This window comes from Manis javanica, chromosome 1 (assembly GCF_040802235.1).
Source record: "Manis javanica isolate MJ-LG chromosome 1, MJ_LKY, whole genome shotgun sequence".
NCBI lineage: Eukaryota > Metazoa > Chordata > Mammalia > Pholidota > Manidae > Manis > Manis javanica.
Genome location: NC_133156.1, coordinates 61,494,630 through 61,522,321, shown reverse-complemented (window position 1 = coordinate 61,522,321; position 27,692 = coordinate 61,494,630).

Here is a 27,692-nt window from a genome sequence, read left to right as displayed (position 1 = left end):
TGCCAGGGCTACGCTTACGTTTCTGTGTTTGTAAACATGTAACGTCAGGATTGTGCTTCGGCTACAGTGAGGTTCTGACTGTCATGTGAGATCGAGGGCGAGAGTCGGTCGCTCATTCACTATTTTGTGGGGCCTACAGAAAGGAATTCTGATGGGTGAGGAACAGAATACAGGGATAGGGTTAGAGTTAAGTGTTTGTTAATGCACATGGGCAGGAGAGCAATATGATTACAGTGAGAATCTGGCTCTGATGTGAGGGTGAGGGCGTCATTGAGTGGCAGGTGTAGGGTGAGCTGTGGGTGTTGTCGATGTTGACTGTGAGGTATCAGTCCCAGGGGCAAGGGTACGTACGGTTAGGGTTATGGGTTCAGTAAGGTGTATGGGCTGGATAAGGTTATGTTTACATTTAGGACTCCGCTCTGATGTGAGGGAGACAGTGTGATTGAATGACTGTGTTACAGTGAGATATGTGCGACGACGATATTCATGGAAGGGGTCCGGTCCCATAGTCAGGGCTAGGGTTAGGGTTCGGTGTTTGAGAAGGTGTACCTTGGTGATAGAGTTTCGTTTCGAGTTAGGGTCCGTCTGTAATGTTAGGGTGAGTGCGATATTGGGTCTCGGGTATACGATATTGTGGAGCTGACGATTAAAGCATTCTGATGGGTCCCGTGCACAGTCCAAGCCTAGGGTTAGGGTTACATGTTCTGTAAAGGGTATGGGCCGGATAGTGTTATTTCTGCAGTGAGGTGCTTTTTCTGATATGAGGGTGAGGGAGAGATTGAGTGACAGCATCGCGGTGACGTGTCGGTTGTGTCGATGCTGACCGTGAGGTTCCGATCCTGGCAACCGTGCAAGGGTTAGGATTCAGAATTCAGCAATGTGTACTGACAGGATGGGGTTATCAGTAAATTTAGGGGTCGGCTGAGTTATGAGGGCAACAGTGAGATTGAATGACAGTATTATGTTGAGACACGGGTGACGTTGATATTCACGGTAGGCGTCTGTTCCAAGAGTCAGGGCTAGGGTTAGTGTTCGTTGTTTGGGATGGTGTACGTTGGTGATAGTGTTTCAGTTCGAGTTACGTTTCGACTGTAATGGGAGGGTGAGTGTGATATTGGGAGTTAGGTTTATGATTTTGTGGGGCTGACCCTTAAAGCATTCTGATGGTTCCCATGCACACTCCAAGTCTACGGTTAGGGTTAGATGTTCGGTAATCGGTATGGGTAGGAGAGTGCTACTTTTACAGTGAGGTTCTGTCTCTGGTCTGAGGGTGAGGGCGAGATTGAGTGTCAGGTATATGTGGAGCAGTGGGGTTTGTCAATGTTGTCCCTGACGTGTCAGGTCCAGGGGCCAGAGCTAGGGGTAGGGTTAAGTGTTCAGTGAGATGTGTAGGCATGATACGGTTCTGTTTCCATTTAGGACTCGGTTCTGATGTGAGCTACACAGCATGATTGAATGACAGTGTTACAGTGACACCAGGGTGACGTCGATGTTCATGGTAGGAGCCTTTACCGAGATTCAGTGCGAGGGTTATTGTTCGGTGTTTGGAAAGCTGTACGTGGGTGAAAGGATTTGATTCGTGTTAGCGTCCGGCTGTGATGTGAGGGTGACGGCGAGATTGCGCGCACTTTTTCGGTGATGTGTGCGTTATGTCGATTTTGACCGTGAGGTTCTGACCCAGCAGCCATGGCAAGGTTTACGGCTAGGGTTTCAGTAAGGTGTCCGATAGGATAGGTTTATGAGCACACTTCGGTGTCAGCTGTGATGTGAGGGCGACAGTGAGATTAAATGACAGTGCTACCTTGAGACACAGGTGACTTTGATATTCATGTTAGGGTCAGGTACATCATTCGGGGCTAGGGTTAGGATTCAATATGTGGGAATGAGTTCATGGGAGATACGGTTCCGCTTAGAGTCAGGAGAGGTCTCTGATGTGAGGGTGAATACAAAATTGGATCTCAGGTTTCTGCTTTGGTGGGGCTTACCTTAAACGAATTCCGAGGAAAACGGCACCGAGTCCTGGGCTAGAATTAGGTGTAAGTGTTTTGCAATGCTTACGTTCAGGATACCGCAACAATTACAATCTGAATCTGCCTCCAATGTGAGGGATAAGTCGACATTGAGTGCCACGTACATTGTGAACTCGGGGTGATGTCCGTGTTCACCGTGACGGTCAAGTTCATGTGCCAGGGCTACGCTTACGTTTCTGTGTTTGTAAACAGGTAACGTCAGGATTGTGCTTCAGTTACATTGAGGTTCTGACTGTGATGTGAGATCGAGGGCGAGAGTCGGTCGCTCATTCACTATTTTGTGGGGCCTACAAGAAAGGTATTCTGATGGGTGAGGAACAGAATACATGGCTAGGGATAGAGTTAAGTGTTTGTTAATGCATATGGGCAGGAGAGCAATATGATTACAGTGAGAATCTGGCTCTGATGTGAGGGTGAGGGCGACATTGAGTGGCAGGTGTAGGGTGAGCTGTGGGTGTTGTCGATGTTGACTGTGAGGTATCAGTCCCAGGGGCAATGGTACGTACGGTTAGGGTTATGGGTTCAGTAAGGTGTATGGGCTGGATAAGGTTATGTTTACATTTAGGACTCCGCTCTGATGTGAGGGAGACAGTGTGATTGAATGACAGTGTTACAGTGAGATATGTGCGACGACGATATTCATGGAAGGGGTCCGGTCCCATAGTCAGGGCTAGGGTTAGGGTTCGGTGTTTGAGAAGATGTACCTTGGTGATAGGGTTTCGTTTCGAGTTAGGGTCCGTCTGTAATGTTAGGGTGAGTGCGATATTGGGTCTCGGGTGTACGATATTGTGGAGCTGACGATTAAAGCATTCTGATGGGTCCCGTGCACAGTCCAAGCCTAGGGTTAGGGTTACATGTTCTGTAAAGGGTATGGGCAGGATAGTGTTATTTCTGCAGTGAGGTGCTTTTTCTGATATGAGGGTGAGGGAGAGATTGAGTGACAGCATCGCGGTGACGTGTCGGTTGTGTCGATGCTGACCGTGAGGTTCCAATCCTGGCAGCCGTGCAAGGGCTAGGGTTCAGGGTTCAGCAATGTGTACTGACAGGATGCGGTTATCAGTACATTTAGGGGTCGGCTGAGATATGAGGGCAACTGTGAGATTGAATGACAGTGTTACGTTGAGACACGGGTGACGTTGATATTCACGGTAGGCGTCTGTTCCAAGAGTCAGGGCTAGGGTTAGTGTTCGGTGTTTGGGATGGTGTACGTTGGTGATAGTGTTTCAGTTCGAGTTACGTTTCGACTGTAATGGGAGGGTGAGTGGGAGATTGGGTCTTAGGTTTATGATTTTGTGGGGCTGACCCTTAAAGCATTCTGATGGTTCCCATGCACACTCCAAGTCTACGGTTAGGGTTAGATGTTCGGTAATCGGTATGGGTAGGAGAGTGCTACTTTTACAGTGAGGTTCTGTCTCTCGTCTGAGGGTGAGGGCGAGATTGAGTGTCAGGTATTTGTGGAGCTGTGGGGTTTGTCAATGTTGTCCCTGACGTGTCAGGTCCAGGGGCCAGAGATAGGGGTAGGCTTAAGTGTTAAGTGAGATGTGTAGGCATGATACAGTTCTGTTTCCATTTAGGATTCGGTTCTGATGTGAGCTACACAGCATAATTGAATGACAGTGTTATAGTGACACCAGGGTGACGTCCATGTTCATGGTAGGAGCCTTTACCGAGATTCAGTGCGAGGGTTATTGTTCGGTGTTTGGAAAGTTGTACGTGGGTGAAAGGATTTCATTCATGATAGCGTCCGGCTGTGATGTGAGGGTGACGGCGAGATTGCGCGCACTTTTTCGGTGATGTGTGCGTTATGTCGATTTTGACCGTGAGGTTCTGACCCAGCAGCCATGGCAAGGTTTACGGCTAGGGTTTCAGTAAGGTGTCCGGATAGGATAGGTTTATGAGCACACTTCGGTGTCAGCTGTGATGTGAGGGCGACAGTGAGATTGAATGACAGTGCTTCCTTGAGACACAGGTGACTTTGATATTCATGTTAGGGTCAGGTACAACATTCGGGGCTAGGGTTAGGATTCAATATGTGGGAATGTGTTCATGGGAGATACGGTTCCGCTTAGAGTCAGGAGAGGTCCCTGATGTGAATGATGTGAGGGTGAATACAAAATTGGATCTCAGGTTTCTGCTTTGGTGGGGCTTACCTTAAAGGAATTCTGAGGAAAACGGCACCGAGTTTTGGGCTAGAATTAGGTGTAAGTGTTTTGCAATGCTTACGTTCAGGATACCGCAACAATTACAATCTGAATCTGCCTCCAATGTGAGGGATAAGTCGACATTGAGTGCCACGTACATTGTGAACTCGGGGTGATGTCGGTGTTCACCGTGACGGTCAAGTTCATGTGCCAGGGCTACGCTTACGTTTCTGTGTTTGTAAACAGGTAACGTCAGGATTGTGCTTCGGCTACAGTGAGGTTCTGACTGTGATGTGAGATCGAGGGCGAGAGTCGGTCTCTCATTCACTATTTTGTGGGGCCTACAAGAAAGGTATTCTGATGGGTGAGGAACAGAATACAGGGCTAGGGTTAGAGTTAAGTGTTTGTTAATGCATATGGGCAGGAGAGCAGTATGATTACAGTGAGAATCTGGCTCTGATGTGAGGGTGAGTGCGACATTGAGTGACAGGTGTAGGGTGAGCTGTGGGTGTTGTCGATGTTGACTGTGAGGTATCAGTCCCAGGGGCAAGGGTACGTACGGTTAGGGTTATGGGTTCAGTAAGGTGTATGGGCTGGATAAGGTTATGTTTACATTTAGGACTCCGCTCTGATGTGAGGGAGACAGTGTGATTGAATGACAGTGTTACAGTGAGATATGTGCGACGACGATATTCATGGAAGGGGTCCGGTCCCATAGTCAGGGCTAGGGTTAGGGTTCGGTGTTTGAGAAGGTGTACCTTGGTGATAGGGTTTCGATTCGAGTTAGGGTCCGTCTGTAATGTTAGGGTGAGTGCGATATTGGGTCTCGGGTGTACGATTTTTGTGGAGCTGACGATTAAAGCATTCTGATGGGTCCCGTGCACAGTCCAAGCCTAGGGTTAGGGTTACATGTTCTGTAAAGGGTATGGGCAGGATAGTGTTATTTCTGCAGTGAGGTGCTTTTTCTGATATGAGGGTGAGGGAGAGATTGAGTGACAGCATCGCGGTGACGTGTCGGTTGTGTCGATGCTGACCGTGAGGTTCCGATCCTGGCAACCGTGCAAGGGTTAGGGTTCAGGGTTCAGCAATGTGTACTGACAGGACGGGGTTATCTGTAAATTTAGGGGTCGGCTGAGATATGAGGGCAGCAGTGAGATTGAATGACAGTGTTACGTTGAGACACGGGTGACGTTGATATTCACGGTAGGCGTCTGTTAAAAGAGTCAGGGCTAGGGTTAGTGTTCGGTGTTTGGGATGGTGTTCGTTGGTGATAGTGTTTCAGTTCGAGTTACGTTTCAACTGTAATGGGAGGGTGAGTGTGAGATTGGGTCTTAGGTTTATGATTTTGTGGGGCTGACCCTTAAAGCATTCTGATGGTTCCCATGCACACTCCAAGTCTACGGTTAGGGTTAGATGTTCGGTAATCGGTATGGGTAGGAGAGTGCTACATTTACAGTGAGGTTCTGTCTCTGGTCTGAGGGTGAGGGCGAGATTGAGTGTCAGGTATATGTGGAGCGGAGGGGTTTGTCAATGTTGTCCCTGACGTGTCAGGTCCAGGGGCCAGAGCTAGGGGTAGGGTTAAGTGTTCAGTGAGATGTGTAGGCATGATACGGTTCTGTTTCCATTTAGGACTCGGTTCTGATGTGAGCTACACAGCATGATCGAATGACAGTGTTACAGTGATATCAGGGTGACGTCGATGTTCATGGTAGGAGCCTTTACCGAGATTCAGTGCGAGGGTTATTGTTCGGTGTTTGGAAAGTTGTACGTGGGTGAAAGGATTTGATTCGTGTTACCGTCCGGCTGTGATGTGAGGGTGACGGCGAGATTGCGCGCACCTCGGTGATGTGTGCGTTATGTCGATTTTGACCGTGAGGTTCAGACCCAGTGGCCATGGCAAGGTTTACGGCTAGGGTTTCAGTAAGGTGTCCGGATAGGATAGGTTTATGAGCACACTTTGGTGTCAGCTGTGATGTGACGGCGACAGTGAGATTGAATGACAGTGCTACCTTGAGACACAGGTGACTTTGATATTCATGTTAGGGTCAGGTACATCATTCGGGGCTAGGGTTAGGATTAAATATGTGGGAATGTGTTCATGGGATATACGGTTCCGCTTAGAGTCAGGAGAGGTCCCTCATGTGAGGGTGAATACAAAATTGGATCTCAGGTTTCTGCTTTGGTGGGGCTTACCTTAAAGGAATTCAGAGGAAAACGGCACCGAGTCCTGGGCTAGAATTAGGTGTAAGTGTTTTGCAATGCTTACGTTCAGGATACCGCAACAATTACAATCTGAATCTGCCTCCAATGTGAGGGATAAGTCGATATTGAGTGCCACGTACATTGTGAACTCGGGGTGATGTCGATGTTCACCGTGACGGTCAAGTTCATGTGCCAGGGCTACGCTTACGTTTCTGTGTTTGTAAACAGGTAACGTCAGGATTGTGCTTCGGCTACATTGAGGTTCTGACTGTGATGTGAGATCGAGGGCGAGAGTCGGTCGCTCATTCACTATTTTGTGGGGCCTACAAGAAAGGTATTCTGATGGGTGAGGAACAGAATACAGGGATAGGGTTAGAGTTAAGTGTTTGTTAATGCACATGGGCAGGAGAGCAATATGATTACAGTGAGAATCTGGCTCTGATGTGAGGGTGAGGGCGACATTGAGTGGCAGTTGAAGGGTGAGCTGTGGGTGTTGTCGATGTTGACTGTGAGGTATCAGTCCCAGGGGCAAGGGTACGTACGGTTAGGGTTATGGGTTCAGTAAGGTGTATGGGCTGGATAAGGTTATATTTACATTTAGGACTCCGCTCTGATGTGAGGAAGACAGTGTGATTGAATGACAGTGTTACAGTGAGATATGTGCGATGACGATATTCATGGAAGGGGTCCGGTCCCATAATCAGGGCTAGGGTTAGGGTTCGGTGTTTGAGAAAGTGTACCGTGGTGATAGGGTTTCGTTTCGAGTTAGGGTCCGTCTGTAATGTTAGGGTGAGTGCGATATTGGGTCTCGGGTGTACGATTTTTTGGAGCTGACGATTAAAGCATTCTGATGGGTCCCGTGCACAGTCCAAGCCTAGGGTTAGGGTTACATGTTCTGTAAAGGGTATTGGCTGGATAGTGTCATTTCTGCAGTGAGGTGCTTTTTCTGATATGAGGGTGAGGGAGAGATTGAGTGACAGCATCGCGGTGACGTGTCGGTTGTGTCGATGCTGACCGTGAGGTTCCGATTCTGGCAGCCGTGCAAGGGCTAGGGTTCAGGGTTCAGCAATGTGTACTGACAGGATGGGGTTATCTGTACATTTAGTGGTCGGCTGAGATATGAGGGCAACCGTGAGATTGAATGACAGTGTTACGTTGAGACACGGGTGACGTTGATATTCACGGTAGGCGTCTGTTCCAAGTGTCATGGCTAGGGTTAGTGTTTGGTGTTTGGGATGGTGTTCGTTGGTGATAGTGTTTATGTTCGAGTTACGTTTCGACTGTAATGGGAGGGTGAGTGGGAGATTGTGTCTTAGGTTTATGATTTTGTGGGGATGACCCTTAAAGCATTCTGATGGTTCCCATGCACACTCCAAGTCTACGGTTAGGGTTAGATGTTCGGTAATCGGTATGGGTAGGAGAGTGCTACTTTTACAGTGAGGTTCTGTCTCTGGTCTGAGGGTGAGGGCGAGATTGAGTGTCAGGTATATGTGGAGCGGTGGGGTTTGTCAATGTTGTCCCTGACGTGTCAGGTCCAGGGGCCAGAGCTAGGGGTAGGGTTAAGTGTTAAGTGAGATGTGTAGGCATGATACGGTTCTGTTTCCATTTAGGACTCGGTTCTGATGTGAGCTACACAGCATAATTGAATGACAGTGTTATAGTGACACCAGGGTGACGTCCATGTTCATGGTAGGAGCCTTTACCGAGATTCAGTGCGAGGGTTATTGTTGTGTTTGGAAAGTTGTACGTGGTGAAAGGATTTGATTCGTGTTAGCGTCCGGCTGTGATGTGAGGGTGACGGCGAGATTGCGCGCACATCGGTGATGTGTGCGTTATGTCAATTTTGACCCTGAGGTTCTGACCCAGCGGCCAAGGCAAGGTTTACGGCTAGGGTTTCAGTAAGGTGTCCGGATAGGATAGGTTTATGAGCACACTTCGGTGTCAGCTGTGATGTGAGGGCGACAGTGAGATTGAATGACAGTGCTACCTTGAGACACAGGTGACTTTGATATTCATGTTAGGGTCAGGTACATCATTCGGGGCTAGGGTTAGGATTCAATATGTGGGAATGTGTTCATGGGAGATACGGTTCCGCTTAGAGTCAGGAGAGGTCCCTGATGTGAGGGTGAATACAAAATTGGATCTCAGGTTTCTGCTTTGGTGGGGCTTACCTTAAAGGAATTCTGAGGAAAACGGCGCCGAGTCCTGGGCTAGAATGAGGTGTAAGTGTTTTGCAATGCTTACGTTCAATATACCGCTACAATTACAATCTGAATCTGCCTCCAATGTGAGGGATAAGTCGACATTGAGTGCCACGTACATTGTGAACTCGGGGTGATGTCGGTGTTCACCGTGACGGTCAAGTTCATGTGCCAGGGCTACGCTTACTTTTCTGTGTTTGTAAACAGGTAACGTCAGGATTGTGCTTCGACTACAGTGAGGTTCTGACTGTGATGTGAGATCGAGGGCGAGAGTCGGTCTCTCATTCACTATTTTGTGGGGCCGACAAGAAAGGTATTCTGATGGGTGAGGAACAGAATACAGGGCTAGGGTTAGAGTTAAGTGTTTGTTAATGCATATGGGCAGGAGAGCAATATGATTACAGTGAGAATCTGGCTCTGATGTGAGGGTGAGGGCGACATTGAGTGACAGGTGTAGGGTGAGCTGTGGGTGTTGTCGATGTTGACTGTGAGGTATCAGTCCCAGGGGCAAGGGTACGTACGGTTAGGGTTATGGGTTCAGTAAGGTGTATGGGCTGGATAAGGTTATGTTTACATTTAGGACTCCGCTCTGATGTGAGGGAGACAGTGTGATTGAATGACAGTGTTACAGTGAGATATGTGCGACGACGATATTCATGGAAGGGGTCCGGTCCCATAGTCAGGGCTAGGGTTAGGGTTCGGTGTTTGAGAAGGTGTACCTTGGTGATAGGGTATCGTATCGAGTTAGGGACCGTCTGTAATGTTAGGGTGAGTGCGATATTGGGTCTCGGGTGTACGATTTTGTGGAACTGACGATTAAAGCATTCTGATGGGTCCCGTGCACAGTCCAAGCCTAGGGTTAGGGTTACATGTTCTGTAAAGGGTATGGGCAGGATAGTGTTATTTCTGCAGTGAGGTGCTTTTTCTGATATGAGGGTGAGTGCCTGATTGAGTGTCAGGTATATGTGGAGCGGTGGGGTATGTCAATGTTGTCCCTGACGTGTCAGGTCCAGGTGCCAGAGCTAGGGGTAGGGTTAAGTGTTCAGTGAGATGTGTAGGCATGATACGGTTCTGTTACCATTTAGGACTCGGTTCTGATGTGAGCTACACAGCATGATTGAATGACAGTGTTACAGTGACACCAGGGTGACGTCGATGTTCATGGTAGGAGTCTTTACCGAGATTCAGTGCGAGGGTTATTGTTCGGTGTTTGGAAAGTTGTACGTGGGTGAAAGGATTTGATTCGTGTTAGCGTCCGGCTGTGATGTGAGGGTGACGGCGAGATTGCGCGCACTTTTTCGGTGATGTGTGCGTTATGTCGATTTTGACCGTGAGGTTCTGACCCAGCAGCCATGGCAAGGTTTACGGCTAGGGTTTCAGTAAGGTGTCCAAATAGGATAGATTTATGAGCACACTTCGGTGTCAGCTGTGATGTGAGGACGACAGTGAGATTGAATGATAGTGCTACCTTGAGACACAGGTGACTTTGATATTCATGTTAGGGTCAGGTACATCATTCGGGGCTAGGGTTAGGATTCAATATGTGGGAATGTGTTCATGGGAGATACGGTTCCGCTTAGAGTCAGGAGAGGTCCCTGATGTGAGGGTGAATACAAAATTGGATCTCAGGTTTCTGCTTTTGTGGGGCTTACCTTAAAGGAATTCTGAGGAAAACGGCGCCGAGTCCTGGGCTAGAATGAGGTGTAAGTGTTTTGCAATGCTTACGTTCAGGATACCGCAACAATTACAATCTGAATCTGCCTCCAATGTGAGGGATAAGTCGACATTGTGTGTCACGTACATTGTGAACTCGGGGTGATGTCGGTGTTCACCGCGACGGTCAAGTACATGTGCCAGGGCTACGCTTACGTTTCTGTGTTTGTAAACATGTAACATCAGGCATGGCCTTCGGCTACAGTGAGGTTCTGACTGTGATGTGAGATCGAGGGCGAGAGTCGGTCTCTCATTCACTTTTTTGTGGGGCCTACAAGAAAGGTATTCTGATGGGTGAGGAACAGAATACAGGGCTAGGGTTAGAGTTAAGTGTTTGTTAATGCATAGGGGCAGGAGAGCAGTATGATTACAGTGATATTCTGGCTCTGATGTGAGGGTGAGGGCGACATTGAGTGACAGGTGTAGGGTGAGCTGTGGGTGTTGTCGATGTTGACTGTGAGGTATCAGTCCCAGGGGCAAGGGAACGTACGGTTAGGGTTATGGGTTCAGTAAGTTGTATGGGCTGGATAAGGTTATGTTTACATTTAGGACTCCGCTCTGATGTGAGGGAGACAGTGTGATTGAATGACAGTGTTACAGTGAGATATGTGCGACGACGATATTCATGGAAGGGGTCCGGTCCCATAGTCAGGGCTAGGGTTATGGTTCGGTGTTTGAGAAGGTGTACCTTGGTGATAGGGTTTCGATTCGAGTTAGGGTCCGTCTGTAATGTTAGGGTGAGTGCGATATTGGGTCTCGGGTGTACGATTTTTGTGGAGCTGACGATTAAAGCATTCTGATGGGTCCCGTGCACAGTCCAAGCCTAGGGTTAGGGTTACATGTTCTGTAAAGGGTATGGGCAGGATAGTGTTATTTCTGCAGTGAGGTGCTTTTTCTGATATGAGGGGGAGGGAGAGATTGAGTGACAGCATCGCGGTGATGTGTCGGTTGTGTCGTCGCTGACCGTGAGGTTCCGATCCTCGCAACCGTGCAAGGGTTAGGGTTCAGGGTTCAGCAATGTGTACTGACAGGATGGGGTTATCAGTACGTTTAGGGGTCGGCTGAGATATGAGGGCAACAGTGAGACTGAATGACAGTATTACGTTGAGACACGGGTGACGTTGATATTCACGGTAGGCGTCTGTTCCAAGAGTCAGGGCTAGGGTTAGTGTTCGGTGTTTGGGATGGTGTACGTTGGTGACAGTGTTTCAGTTCGAGTTACGTTTCGACTGTAATGGGAGGGTGAGTGGGAGATTGGGTCTTAGGTTTATGATTTTGTGGGGATGACCCTTAAAGCATTCTGATGGTTCCCATGCACACTCCAAGTCTACTGTTAGGGTTAGATGTTCGGTAATCGGTATGGGTAGGAGAGTGCTACTTTTACAGTGAGGTTCTGTCTCTGGTCTGAGGGTGAGGGCGAGATTGAGTGTCAGGTATATGTGGAGCGGTGGGGTTTGTCAATGTTGTCCCTGACGTGTCAGGTCCAGGGGCCAGAGCTAGGGGTAGGTTTAAGTGTTCAGTGAGATGTGTAGGCATGATACGGTTCTGTTTCCATTTAGGACTCGGTTCTGATGTGAGCTACACAGCATGATTGAATGACAGTGTTACAGTGACACCAGGGTGACGTCGATGTTCATGGTAGGAGCATTTACCGAGATTCAGTGCGAGGGTTATGGTTCGGTGTTTGGAAAGTTATACGTGGGTGAAAGGATTTGATTCGTGTTAGCGTCCGGCTGTGATGTGAGGGTGACGGCGAGATTGCGCGCACTTTTTCGGTGATGTTTGTGTTATGTCGATTTTAACCGTGAGGTTCTGACCCAGCAGCCATGGCAAGGTTTACGGCTAGGGTTTCAGTAAGGTGTCCGAATAGGATAGGTTTATGAGCACACTTCGGTGTCAGCTGTGATGTGAGGGCGACAGTGAGATTGAATGACAGTGCTACCTTGAGACACAGGTGACTTTGATATTCATGTTAGGGTCAGGTACATCATTGGGGCTAGGGTTAGGATTCAATATGTGGGAATGTGTTCATGGGAGATACGGTTCCGCTTAGAGTCAGGAGAGGTCCCTGATGTGAGGGTGAATACAAAATTGGATCTCAGGTTTCTGCTTTTGTGGGGCTTACCTTAAAGGAATTCTGAGGAAAACGGCGCCGAGTCCTGGGCTAGAATTAGGTGTAAGTGTTTTGCAATGCTTACGTTCAGGATACCGCAACAATTACAATCTGAATATGCCTCCAATGTGAAGGATACGTCGACATTGAGTGCCACGTACATTGTGAGCTCGGGGTGATGTCGGTGTTCACCGTGATGGTCAAGTTCATGTGAAAGGGCTACGCTTATGTTTCTGTGTTTGTAAACAGGTAACGTCAGGATTGTGCTTCGGCTACAGTGAGGTTCTGACTGTGATGTGAGATCGAGGGCGAGAGTCGGTCGCTCATTCACTATTTTGTGGGGCCTACAAGAAAGGTATTCTGATGGGTGAGGAACAAAATACAGGGCTAGGGTTAGAGTTAAGTGTTTGTTAATGCATATGGGCAGGAGAGCAATATGATTACAGTGAGAATCTGGCTCTGATGTGAGGGTGAGGGCGACATTGAGTGGCAGGTGTAGTGTGAGCTGTGGGTGTTGTCGATGTTGACTGTGAGGTATCAGTCCCAGGGGCAAGGGTACGTACGTTTAGGGTTATGGGATCAGTAAGGTGTATGGGCTGGATAAGGTTATGTTTACATTTAGGACTCCGCTCTGATGTGAGGGAGACAGTGTGATTGAATGACAGTGTTACAGTGAGATATGTGCGACGACGATATTCATGGAAGGGGTCCGGTCCCATAGTCAGGGCAAGGGTTAGTGTTCAGTGTTTGTGAAGGTGTACCTTGGTGATAGGGTTTCGTTTCGAGTTAGGGTCCGTCTGTAATGTTAGGGTGAGTGCGATATTGGGTCTCGGGTGTACGATTTTGTGGAGCTGACGATTAAAGCATTCTGATGGGTCCCGTGCACAGTCCAAGCCTAGGGTTAGGGTTACATGTTCTGTAAAGGGTATGGGCAGGATAGTGTTATTTCTGCAGTGAGGTGCTTTTTCTGATATGAGGGTGAGGGAGAGATAGAGTGACAGCATCGCGGTGACGTGTCGGTTGTGTCGATGCTGACCGTGAGGTTCCGATCCTGGCAGCCGTGCAAGGGCTAGGGTTCAGGGTTCAGCAATGTGTACTGACAGGATGGGGTTATCAGTACATTTAGGGGTCGGCTGAGATATGAGGGCAACCGTGAGATTGAATGACAGTGTTACGTTGAGACACGGGTGACGTTGATATTCACGGTAGGCGTCTGTTCCAAGAGTCAGGGCTAGGGTTAGTGTTCAGTGTTTGGGATGGTGTACGTTGGTGATAGTGTTTCAGTTCGAGTTACGTTTCGACTGTAATGGGAGGGTGAGTGGGAGATTGGGTCTTAGGTTTATGATTTTGTGGGGCTGACCCTTAAAGCATTTTGATTGTTCCCATGCACACTCCAAGTCTACGGTTAGGGTTAGATGTTCAGAAATCGGTATGGGTAGGAGGGTGCTACTTTTACAGTGAGGTTCTGTCTCTTGTCTGAGGGTGAGGGCGAGATTGAGTGTCAGGTATATGTGGAGCGGTGGGGTTTGTCAATGTTGTCCCTGACGTGTCAGGTCCAGGGGCCAGAGCTAGGAGTAGGGTTAAGTGTTCAGTGAGATGTGTAGGCATAATACGGTTCTGCTTCCATTTAGGACTCGGTTCTGATGTGAGCTACACAGCAAGATTGAATGACAGTGTTACAGTGACACCAGGGTGACGTCGATGTTCATGGTAGGAGCCTTTACCGTGATTCAGTGCGAGCGTTATTTTACGGTGTTTGGAAAGTTGTACATGGGTGAAAGGATTTGATTCGTGTTAGCGTCCGGCTGTGATGTGAGGGTGACGGCGAGATTGCGTGCACCTCGGTGATGTGTGCATTATGTCGATTTTGACCGTGAGGTTCTGACCCAGCAGCCATGGCAAGGTTTACGGCTAGGGTTTCAGTAAGGTGTCCGGATAGGATAGGTTTATGAGCACAATTCGGTGTCAGCTGTGATGTGAGGGCGACAGTGAGATTGAATGACAGTGCTACCTTGAGACACAGGTGACTTTGATATTCATGTTAGGGTCAGGTACATCATTCGGGGCTAGTGTTAGTATTCAATATGTGGGAATGTGTTCATGGGAGATACGGTTCCGCTTAGAGTCAGGAGAGGTCCCTGATGTGAGGGTGAATACAAAATTGGATCTCAGGTTTCTGCTTTTGTGGGGCTTACCTTAAAGGAATTCTGAGGAAAACGGCGCCGAGTCCTGGGCTAGACTCAGGTGTAAGTGTTTTGCAATGCTTACGTTCAGGATACCGCAACAATTACAAACTGAATCTGCCTCCAATGTGAGGGATAAGTCGACATTGAGTGCCACGTACATTGTGAACTCGGGGTGATGTCGGTGTTCACCGTGACGATCAAGTTCATGTGCCAGGGCTACGCTTACGTTTCTGTGTTTGTAAACAGGTAACGTCAGGATTGTGCTTCGGCTACAGTGAGGTTCTGACTGTTATGTGAGATCGAGGGCGAGAGTCGGTCGCTCATTTACTATTTTGTGGGGCCTACAAGAAAGGTATTCTGATCGGTGAGGAACAGAATAGAGGGCTAGGGTTAGAGTTAAGTGTTTGTTAATGCACATGGGCGGGAGAGCAATATGATTACAGTGAGAATCTGGCTCTGATGTGAGAGTGAGGGCGACATTGTGTGACAGGTGTAGGGTGAGCTGTGGGTGTTGTCGATGTTGACTGTGAGGTATCAGTCCCAGGGGCAAGGGTACGTACGGTTAGGGTTATGGTTTCAGTAAGGTGTATGGCTGGATAAGGTTATGTTTACATTTAGGACTCCGCTCTGATATGAGGGAGACAGTGTGATTGAATGACAGTGTTACAGTGAGATATGTGCGACGACGATATTCATGGAAGGGGTCCGGTCCCATAGTCAGGGCTAGGGTTAGGGTTCGGTGTTTGAGAAGGTGTACCTTGGTGATAGGGTTTCGTTTCGACTTAGGGTCCGTCTGTAATGTTAGGGTGAGTGCGATAGTGGGTCTCGGGTGTACGATTTTGTGGAGCTGACGATTAAAGCATTCTGATGAGTCCCGTGCACAGTCCAAGCCTAGGGTTAGGGTTACATGTTCTGTAAAGGGTATGGGCAGGATAGTGTTATTTCTGCAGTGAGGTGCTTTTTCTGATATGAGGGTGAGGGAGAGATTGAGTGACAGCATCGCGGTGACGTGTCGGTTGTGTCGATGCTGACCGTGAGGTTCCGATCCTGGCAGCCGTGCAAGGGCTAGGGTTCAGGGTTCAGCAATGTGTACTGACAGGATGGGGTTATCAGTACATTTAGGGGTCGGCTGAGATATGAGGGCAACCGTGAGATTGAATGACAGTGTTACGTTGAGACACGGGTGACGTTGATATTCACGGTAGGCGTCTGTTCCAAGAGTCAGGGCTAGGGTTAGTGTTCGGTGTTTGGGATGGTGTACATTGGTGATAGTGTTTCAGTTCGAGTTACGTTTCGACTGTAATGGGAGGGTGAGTGGGAGATTGGGTCTTAGGTTTATGATTTTGTGGGGCTGACACTTAAAGCATTCTGATGGTTCCCATGCACACTCCAAGTCTACGGTTTGAGTTAGATGTTCGGTAATCGGTGTGGGTAGGAGAGTGCTACTTTTACATTGAGGTTCTGTCTCTGGTCTGAGTGTGAGGGCGAGATTGAGTGTCAGGTATATGTGGAGCGGTGGGGTTTGTCAATGTTGTCCCTGACGTGTCAGGTCCAGGGGCCAGAGCTAGGGGTAGGGTTAAGTGTTCAGTGAGATGTGTAGGCATGATACGGTTCTGTTTCCATTTAGGACTCGGTTCTGATGTGAGCTACACAGCATGATCGAATGACAGTGTTACAGTGATATCAGGGTGACGTCGATGTTCATGGTAGGAGCCTTTACCGAGATTCAGTGCGAGGGTTATTGTTCGGTGTTTGGAAAGTTGTACGTGGGTGAAAGGATTTGATTCGTGTTACCGTCCGGCTGTGATGTGAGGGTGACGGCGAGATTGCGCGCACCTCGGTGATGTGTGCGTTATGTCGATTTTGACCGTGAGGTTCAGACCCAGTGGCCATGGCAAGGTTTACGGCTAGGGTTTCAGTAAGGTGTCCGGATAGGATAGGTTTATGAGCACACTTTGGTGTCAGCTGTGATGTGACGGCGACAGTGAGATTGAATGACAGTGCTACCTTGAGACACAGGTGACTTTGATATTCATGTTAGGGTCAGGTACATCATTCGGGGCTAGGGTTAGGATTCAATATGTGGGAATGTGTTCATGGGATATACGGTTCCGCTTAGAGTCAGGAGAGGTCCCTGATGTGAGGGTGAATACAAAATTGGATCTCAGGTTTCTGCTTTGGTGGGGCTTACCTTAAAGGAATTCAGAGGAAAACGGCACCGAGTCCTGGGCTAGAATTAGGTGTAAGTGTTTTGCAATGCTTACGTTCAGGATACCGCAACAATTACAATCTGAATCTGCCTCCAATGTGAGGGATAAGTCGACATTGAGTGCCACGTACATTGTGAACTCGGGGTGATGTCGATGTTCACCGTGACGGTCAAGTTCATGTGCCAGGGCTACGCTTACGTTTCTGTGTTTGTAAACAGGTAACGTCAGGATTGTGCTTCGGCTACATTGAGGTTCTGACTGTGATGTGAGATCGAGGGCGAGAGTCGGTCGCTCATTCCCTATTTTGTGGGGCCTACAAGAAAGGTATTCTGATGGGTGAGGAACAGAATACAGGGATAGGGTTAGTGTTAAGTGTTTGTTAATGCACATGGGCAGGAGAGCAATATGATTACAGTGAGAATCTGGCTCTGATGTGAGGGTGAGGGCGACATTGAGTGGCAGGTGTAGGGTGAGCTGTGGGTGTTGTCGATGTTGACTGCGAGGTATCCGTCCCAGGGGCAAGGGTACGTACGGTTAGGGTTATGGGTTCAGTAAGGTGTATTGGCTGGATAAGGTTATGTTTACATTTAGGACTCCGCTCTGATGTGAGGGAGACAGTGTGATTGAATGACAGTGTTACAGTGAGATATGTGCGACGACGATATTCATGGAAGGGATCCGGTCCCATAGTCAGGGCTAGGGTTAGGGTTCGGTGTTTGAGAAGGTGTACCTTAGTGATAGGGTTTCTTTTCGAGTTAGGGTCCGTCTGTAATGTAAGGGTTAGTGCGATATTGGGTCTCGGGTGTACGATTTTTGTGGAGCTGACGACTAAAGCATTCTGATGGGTCCTGTGCACAGTCCAAGCCTAGCGTAAGGGTTACATGTTCTGTAAAGGGTATGGGCAGGATAGTGTTATTTCTGCAGTGAGGTGCTTTTTCTGATATGAGGGTGAGGGAGAGATTGAGTGACAGCATCGCGGTGACGTGTCGGTTGTGTCGATGCTGACCGTGAGGTTCCGATCCTGGCAACCGTGCAAGGGTTAGGGTTCAGGGTTTAGCAATGTGTACTGACAGGATGGGGTTATCAGTTCATTTAGGGGTCGGCTGAAATATGAGGGCAACAGTGAGATTGAATGACAGTGTTACGTTAAGACACGGGTGACGTTGATATTCACTGAAGGCGTCTGTTCCAAGAGTCAGGGCTATGGTTAGTGTTCGGTGTTTGGGATGGTGTACGTTGGTGATAGTGTTTCAGTTCGAGTTACGTTTCGACTGTAATGGGAGGGTGAGTGGGAGATTGGGACTTAGGTTTATGATTTTGTGGGGCTGACCCTTAAAGCATTCTGATGGTTCCCATGCACACTCCAAGTCTACGGTTAGGGTTAGATGTTCGGTAATCGGTATGGGTAGGAGAGTGCTACTTTTACAGTGAGGTTCTGTCTCTGGTCTGAGGGTGAGGGCGAGATTGAGTGTCAGGTATATGTGGAGCGGTGGGGTTTGTCAATGTTGTCCCTGACGTGTCAGGTCCATGGGCCAAATCTAGGGGTAGGGTTAAGTGTTCAGTGAGATGTGTAGGCATGATACGGTTCTGTTTCCATTTAGGACTCGGTTCTGATGTGAGCTACACAGCATGATTGAATGACAGTGTTACAGTGACACCAGGGTGACGTCCATGTTCATGGTAGGAGCCTTTACCGAGATTCAGTGCGAGGGTTATTGTTCGGTGTTTGGAAAGTTGTACGTGGTTGAAAGGATTTCATTCATGATAGCGTCCGGCTGTGATGTGAGGGTGACGGCGAGATTGCGCGCACTTTTTCGGTGATGTGTGCGTTATGTCGATTTTGACCGTGAGGTTCTGACCCAGCAGCCATGGCAAGGTTTACGGCTAGGGTTTCAGTAAGGTGTCCGGATAGGATAGGTTTATGAGCACACTTCGGTGTCAGCTGTGATGTGAGGGCGACAGTGAGATTGAATGACAGTGCTACCTTGAGACACAGGTGACTTTGATATTCATGTTAGGGTCAGGTACATCATTCGGGGCTAGGGTTAGGATTCAATATGTGGGAATGTGTTCATGGGAGATACGGTTCCGCTTAGAGTCAGGAGAGGTCCCTGATGTGAGGGTGAATACAAAATTGGATCTCAGGTTTCTGCTTTGGTGGGGCTTACCTTAAAGGAATTCTGAGGAAAACGGTGCCGAGTCCTGGGTAGAATCAGGTGTAAGTGTTTTGTAATGCTTACGTTCAGGATACCGCTACAATTACAATCTGAGTCTGCCTCCAATGTGAGGGATAAGTCGACATTGAGTGCCACGTACATTGTGATCTCGGGGTGATGTCGGTGTTCACCGCGACGGTCAAGTTCATCTGCCAGGGCTACGCTTACGTTTCTGTGTTTGTAAACAGGTAACGTCAGGAATGGCCTTCGGCTACAGTGAGGTTCTGACTGTGATGTGAGATCGAGGGCGAGTGTCGGTCTCTCATTCACTATTTTGTGGGCCGACAACAAAGGTATTCTGATGGGTGAGGAACAGAATACAGGGCTAGGGTTAGAGTTAAGTGTTTGGTAATGCATATGGGCAGGAGAGCAGTATGATTACGGTGAGAATCTGGCTCTAATGTGAGGTTGAGGGTGACATTGAGTGACAGGTGTAGGGTGAGCTGTGGGTGTTCTCGATGTTGACTGTGAGGTATCCGTCCCAGGGGCAAGGGTACGTACGGTTAGGGTTATGGGTTCAGTAAGGTGTATGGGCTGGATAAGGTTATGTTTACATTTAGGACTCCGCTCTGATGTGAGGGAGACAGTGTGATTGAATGACAGTGTTATAGTGAGATATGTGCGAAGACGATATTCATGGAAGAGGTCTGTTCCCATGGTCAGTGCTAGGGTTAGTGTTCGGTGTTTGAGAAGGTGTACCTTGGTGATAGGGTTTCGTTTCGAGTTAGGGTCCGTCTGTAATGTTAGGGTGAGTGCGATATTGGGTCTCGGGTGTACAATTTTGTGGAGCTGACGATTAAAGCATTCTGATGGGTCCCGTGCACAGTCCAAGCCTAGGGTTAGGGTTACATGTTCTGTAAAGGGTATGGGCAGGATAGTGTTATTTCTGCAGTGAGGTGCTTTTTCTGATATGAGGGTGAGGTAGAGATGGAGTGACAGCATCGCGGTGACGTGTCGGTTGTGTCGATGCTGACCGTGAGGTTCCGATCCTGGCAACCGTGCAAGGGCTAGGGTTCAGGGTTCAGCAATGTGTACTGACAGGATGGGGTTATCAGTACATTTAGGGGTCGGCTGAGATATGAGGGCAACAGTGAGATTGAATGACAGTGTTACGTTGAGACACGGGTGACGTTGATATTCACGGAAGGCGTCTGTTCCAAGAGTCAGGGCTAGGGTTAGTGTTCGGTGTTTGGGATGGTGTACGTTGGTGATAGTGTTTCAGTTCGAGTTACGTTTCGACTGTAATGGGAGGGTGAGTGGGAGATGGGGTCTTAGGTTTATGATTTTGTGGGGCTGACCCTTAAAGCATTCTGATGGTTCCCATGCACACTCCAAGTCTACTGTTAGGGTTAGATGTTCGGTAATCGGTATGGGTAGGAGAGGGCAACTTTTACACTGAGGTTCTGTCTCTGGTCTGAGGGTGAGGGCGAGATTGAGTGTCAGGTATATGTGGAGCGGTGGGGTTTGTCAATATTGTCCCTGACGTGTCAGGTCCAGGGGCCAGAGCTAGGGGTAGGGTTAAGTGTTCAGTGAGATGTGTAGGCATGATACGGTTCTGTTTCCATTTAGGACTCGGTTCTGATGTGAGCTACACAGCATGATTGAATGACACTGTTACAGTGACACCAGGGTGACGTCGATGTTCATGGTAGGAGCCTTTACCGAGATTCAGTGCGAGGGTTATTATTCGGTGTTTGGAAAGTTGTACGTGGGTGAAAGGATTTGATTCGTGTTAGCATCCGGCTGTGATGTGAGGGTGACGGCGAGATTGCGCGCACTATTTCGGTGATGTGTGCGTTATGTCGATTTTGACCGTGAGGTTCAGACCCAGCAGCCATGGCAAGGTTTACAGCTAGGGTTTCAGTAAGGTGTCCGGATAGGATAGGTTTATGAGCACACTTCGGTGTCAGCTGTGATGTGAGGGCGACAGTGAGATTGAATGACAGTGCTACCTTGAGACACAGGTGACTTTGATATTCATGTTAGGGTCAGGTACATCATTCGGGGCTAGTGTTAGGATTCAATATGTGGGAATGTGTTCATGGGAGATACGGTTCCGCTTAGAGTCAGGAGAGGTCCCTGATGTGAGGGTGAATACAAAATTGGATCTCAGGTTTCTGCTTTGGTGGGGCTTACCTTAAAGGAATTCTGAGGAAAACGGCACCGAGTCCTGGGCTAGAATTAGGTGTAAGTGTTTGGCAATGCTTACGTTCACGATACCGCTACAATTACAATCTGAATCTGCCTCCAATGTGAGGGATAAGTCGACATTGAGTGCCACGTACATTGTGAACTCGGGGTGATGTCGGTGTTCACCGTGACGGTCAAGTTCATGTGCCAGGGCTACGCTTACGTTTCTGTGTTTGTAAACAGGTAACGTCAGGATTGTGCTTCGGCTACAGTGAGGTTCTGACTGTGATGTGAGATCGAGGGCGAGAGTCGGTCTCTCATTCACTATTTTGTGGGGCCTACAAGAAAGGTATTCTGATGGGTGAGGAACAGAATACAGGGCTAGGGTTAGAGTTAAGTGTTTGTTAATGCATATGGGCAGGAGAGCAGTATGATTACAGTGAGAATCTGGCTCTGATGTGAGGGTGAGGGCGACATTGAGTGACAGGTGTAGGGTGAGCTGTGGGTGTTGTCGATGTTGACTGTGAGGTATCAGTCCCAGGGGCAAGGTTACGTACGGTTAGGGTTATGGGTTCAGTAAGGTGTATGGGCTGGATAAGGTTATGTTTACATTTAGGACTCCGCTCTGATGTGAGGGAGACAGTGTGATTGAATGACAGTGTTACAGTGAGATATGTGCGACGACGATATTCATGGAAGGGGTCCGGTCCCATAGTCAGGGCTAGGGTTAGGGTTCGGTGTTTGAGAAGGTGTACCTTGGTGATAGGGTTTCGTTTCGAGTTAGGGTCCGTCTGTAATGTTAGGGTGAGTGCGATATTGGGTCTCGGGTGTACGATTTTTGTGGAGCTGTCGATTAAAGCATTCTGATGGGTCCCGTGCACAGTCCAAGCCTAGGGTTAGGGTTACATGTTCTGTAAAGGGTATGGGCAGGATAGTGTTATTTCTGCAGTGAGGTGCTTTTTCTGATATGAGGGGGAGGGAGAGATTGAGTGACAGCATCGCGGTGATGTGTCGGTTGTGTCGTCGCTGACCGTGAGGTTCCGATCCTCGCAACCGTGCAAGGGTTAGGGTTCAGGGTTCAGCAATGTGTACTGACAGGATGGGGTTATCAGTACGTTTAGGGGTCGGCTGAGATATGAGGGCAACAGTGAGACTGAATGACAGTATTACGTTGAGACACGGGTGACGTTGATATTCACGGTAGGCGTCTGTTCCAAGAGTCAGGGCTAGGGTTAGTGTTCGGTGTTTGGGATGGTGTACGTTGGTGACAGTGTTTCAGTTCGAGTTACGTTTCGACTGTAATGGGAGGGTGAGTGGGAGATTGGGTCTTAGGTTTATGATTTTGTGGGGCTGACCCTTAAAGCATTCTGATGGTTCCCATGCACACTCCAAGTCTACTGTTAGGGTTAGATGTTCGGTAATCGGTATGGGTAGGAGAGTGCTACTTTTACAGTGAGGTTCTGTCTCTGGTCTGAGGGTGAGGGCGAGATTGAGTGTCAGGTATATGTGGAGCGGTGGGGTTTGTCAATGTTGTCCCTGACGTGTCAGGTCCAGGGGCCAGAGCTAGGGGTAGGTTTAAGTGTTCAGTGAGATGTGTAGGCATGATACGGTTCTGTTTCCATTTAGGACTCGGTTCTGATGTGAGCTACACAGCATGATTGAATGACAGTGTTACAGTGACACCAGGGTGACGTCGATGTTCATGGTAGGAGCATTTACCGAGATTCAGTGCGAGGGTTATGGTTCGGTGTTTGGAAAGTTATACGTGGGTGAAAGGATTTGATTCGTGTTAGCGTCCGGCTGTGATGTGAGGGTGACGGCGAGATTGCGCGCACTTTTTCGGTGATGTTTGTGTTATGTCGATTTTAACCGTGAGGTTCTGACCCAGCAGCCATGGCAAGGTTTACGGCTAGGGTTTCAGTAAGGTGTCCGGATAGGATAGGTTTATGAGCACACTTCGGTGTCAGCTGTGATGTGAGGGCGACAGTGAGATTGAATGACAGTGCTACCTTGAGACACAGGTGACTTTGATATTCATGTTAGGGTCAGGTACATCATTGGGGCTAGGGTTAGGATTCAATATGTGGGAATGTGTTCATGGGAGATACGGTTCCGCTTAGAGTCAGGAGAGGTCCCTGATGTGAGGGTGAATACAAAATTGGATCTCAGGTTTCTGCTTTTGTGGGGCTTACCTTAAAGGAATTCTGAGGAAAACGGCGCCGAGTCCTGGGCTAGAATTAGGTGTAAGTGTTTTGCAATGCTTACGTTCAGGAAACCGCAACAATTACAATCTGAATATGCCTCCAATGTGAAGGATACGTCGTCATTGAGTGCCACGTACATTGTGAGCTCGGGGTGATGTCGGTGTTCACCGTGATGGTCAAGTTCATGTGAAAGGGCTACGCATATGTTTCTGTGTTTGTAAACAGGTAACGTCAGGATTGTGCTTCGGCTACAGTGAGGTTCTGACTGTGATGTGAGATCGAGGGCGAGAGTCGGTCGCTCATTCACTATTTTGTGGGGCCTACAAGAAAGGTATTCTGATGGGTGAGGAACAAAATACAGGGCTAGGGTTAGAGTTAAGTGTTTGTTAATGCATATGGGCAGGAGAGCAATATGATTACAGTGAGAATCTGGCTCTGATGTGAGGGTGAGGGCGACATTGAGTGGCAGGTGTAGTGTGAGCTGTGGGTGTTGTCGATGTTGACTGTGAGGTATCAGTCCCAGGGGCAAGGGTACGTACGTTTAGGGTTATGGGATCAGTAAGGTGTATGGGCTGGATAAGGTTATGTTTACATTTAGGACTCCGCTCTGATTTGAGGGAGACAGTGTGATTGAATGACAGTGTTACAGTGAGATATGTGCGACGACGATATTCATGGAAGGGGTCCGGTCCCATAGTCAGGGCAAGGGTTAGTGTTCAGTGTTTGTGAAGGTGTACCTTGGTGATAGGGTTTCGTTTCGAGTTAGGGTCCGTCTGTAATGTTAGGGTGAGTGCGATATTGGGTCTCGGGTGTACGATTTTGTGGAGCTGACGATTAAAGCATTCTGATGGGTCCCGTGCACAGTCCAAGCCTAGGGTTAGGGTTACATGTTCTGTAAAGGGTATGGGCAGGATAGTGTTATTTCTGCAGTGAGGTGCTTTTTCTGATATGAGGGTGAGGGAGAGATAGAGTGACAGCATCGCGGTGACGTGTCGGTTGTGTCGATGCTGACCGTGAGGTTCCGATCCTGGCAGCCGTGCAAGGGCTAGGGTTCAGGGTTCAGCAATGTGTACTGACAGGATGGGGTTATCAGTACATTTAGGGGTCGGCTGAGATATGAGGGCAACCGTGAGATTGAATGACAGTGTTACGTTGAGACACGGGTGACGTTGATATTCACGGTAGGCGTCTGTTCCAAGAGTCAGGGCTAGGGTTAGTGTTCAGTGTTTGGGATGGTGTACGTTGGTGATAGTGTTTCAGTTCGAGTTACGTTTCGACTGTAATGGGAGGGTGAGTGGGAGATTGGGTCTTAGGTTTATGATTTTGTGGGGCTGACCCTTAAAGCATTCTGATTGTTCCCATGCACACTCCAAGTCTACGGTTAGGGTTAGATGTTCAGAAATCGGTATGGGTAGGAGGGTGCTACTTTTACAGTGAGGTTCTGTCTCTTGTCTGAGGGTGAGGGCGAGATTGAGTGTCAGGTATGTGTGGAGCGGTGGGGTTTGTCAATGTTGTCCCTGACGTGTCAGGTCCAGGGGCCAGAGCTAGGAGTAGGGTTAAGTGTTCAGTGAGATGTGTAGGCATAATACGGTTCTGTTTCCATTTAGGACTCGGTTCTGATGTGAGCTACACAGCATGATTGAATGACAGTGTTACAGTGACACCAGGGTGACGTCGATGTTCATGGTAGGAGCCTTTACCGTGATTCAGTGCGAGCGTTATTTTACGGTGTTTGGAAAGTTGTACATGGGTGAAAGGATTTGATTCGTGTTAGCGTCCGGCTGTGATGTGAGGGTGACGGCGAGATTGCGTGCACCTCGGTGATGTGTGCATTATGTCGATTTTGACCGTGAGGTTCTGACCCAGCAGCCATGGCAAGGTTTACGGCTAGGGTTTCAGTAAGGTGTCCGGATAGGATAGGTTTATGAGCACAATTCGGTGTCAGCTGTGATGTGTGGGCGACAGTGAGATTGAATGACAGTGCTACCTTGAGACACAGGTGACTTTGATATTCATGTTAGGGTCAGGTACATCATTCGGGGCTAGGGTTAGGATTCAATATGTGGGAATGTGTTCATGGGAGATACGGTTCCGCTTAGAGTCAGGAGAGGTCCCTGATGTGAGGGTGAATACAAAATTGGATCTCAGGTTTCTGCTTTGGTGGGGCTTACCTTAAAGGAATTCTGAGGAAAACGGTGCCGAGTCCTGGGTAGAATCAGGTGTAAGTGTTTTGTAATGCTTACGTTCAGGATACCGCTACAATTACAATCTGAGTCTGCCTCCAATGTGAGGGATAAGTCGACATTGAGTGCCACGTACATTGTGATCTCGGGGTGATGTCGGTGTTCACCGCGACGGACAAGTTCATCTGCCAGGGCTACGCTTACGTTTCTGTGTTTGTAAACAGGTAACGTGAGGATTGTGCTTCGGCTACAGTGAGGTTCTGACTGTGATGTGAGATCGAGGGCGAGTGTCGGTCTCTCATTCACTATTTTGTGGGCCGACAACAAAGGTATTCTGATGGGTGAGGAACAGAATACAGGGCTAGGGTTAGAGTTAAGTGTTTGTTAATGCATATGGGCAGGAGAGCAGTATGATTACGGTGAGAATCTGGCTCTAATGTGAGGTTGAGGGTGACATTGAGTGACAGGTGTAGGGTGAGCTGTGGGTGTTCTCGATGTTGACTGTGAGGTATCCGTCCCAGGGGCAAGGGTACGTACGGTTAGGGTTATGGGTTCAGTAAGGTGTATGGGCTGGATAAGGTTATGTTTACATTTAGGACTCCGCTCTGATGTGAGGGAGACAGTGTGATTGAATGACAGTGTTATAGTGAGATATGTGCGAAGACGATATTCATGGAAGAGGTCTGTTCCCATGGTCAGTGCTAGGGTTAGTGTTCGGTGTTTGAGAAGGTGTACCTTGGTGATAGGGTTTCGTTTCGAGTTAGGGTCCGTCTGTAATGTTAGGTTGAGTGCGATATTGGGTCTCGGGTGTACAATTTTGTGGAGCTGACGATTAAAGCATTCTGATGGGTCCCGTGCACAGTCCAAGCCTAGGGTTAGGGTTACATGTTCTGTAAAGGGTATGGGCAGGATAGTGTTATTTCTGCAGTGAGGTGCTTTTTCTGATATGAGGGTGAGGTAGAGATGGAGTGACAGCATCGCGGTGACGTGTCGGTTGTGTCGATGCTGACCGTGAGGTTCCGATCCTGGCAACCGTGCAAGGGCTAGGGTTCAGGGTTCAGCAATGTGTACTGACAGGATGGGGTTATCAGTACATTTAGGGGTCGGCTGAGATATGAGGGCAACAGTGAGATTGAATGACAGTGTTACGTTGAGACACGGGTGACGTTGATATTCACGGTAGGCGTCTGTTCCAAGAGTCAGGGCTAGGGTTAGTGTTCGGTGTTTGGGATGGTGTACGTTGGTGATAGTGTTTCAGTTCGAGTTACGTTTCGACTGTAATGGGAGGGTGAGTGGGAGATGGGGTCTTAGGTTTATGATTTTGTGGGGCTGACCCTTAAAGCATTCTGATGGTTCCCATGCACACTCCAAGTCTACGGTTAGGGTTAGATGTTCGGTAATCGGTATGGGTAGGAGAGGGCTACTTTTACACTGAGGTTCTGTCTCTGGTCTGAGGGTGAGGGCGAGATTGAGTGTCAGGTATATGTGGAGCGGTGGGGTTTGTCAATGTTGTCCCTGACGTGTCAGGTCCAGGGGCCAGAGCTAGGGGTAGGGTTAAGTGTTCAGTGAGATGTGTAGGCATGATACGGTTCTGTTTCCATTTAGGACTCGGTTCTGATGTGAGCTACACAGCATGATTGAATGACACTGTTACAGTGACACCAGGGTGACGTCGATGTTCATGGTAGGAGCCTTTACCGAGATTCAGTGCGAGGGTTATTATTCGGTGTTTGGAAAGTTGTACGTGGGTGAAAGGATTTGATTCGTGTTAGCGTCCGGCTGTGATGTGAGGGTGACGGCGAGATTGCGCGCACTATTTCGGTGATGTGTGCGTTATGTCGATTTTGACCGTGAGGTTCAGACCCAGCAGCCATGGCAAGGTTTACAGCTAGGGTTTCAGTAAGGTGTCCGGATAGGATAGGTTTATGAGCACACTTCGGTGTCAGCTGTGATGTGAGGGCGACAGTGAGATTGAATGACAGTGCTACCTTGAGACACAGGTGACTTTGATATTCATGTTAGGGTCAGGTACATCATTCGGGGCTAGTGTTAGGATTCAATATGTGGGAATGTGTTCATGGGAGATACGGTTCCGCTTAGAGTCAGGAGAGGTCCCTGATGTGAGGGTGAATACAAAATTGGATCTCAGGTTTCTGCTTTGGT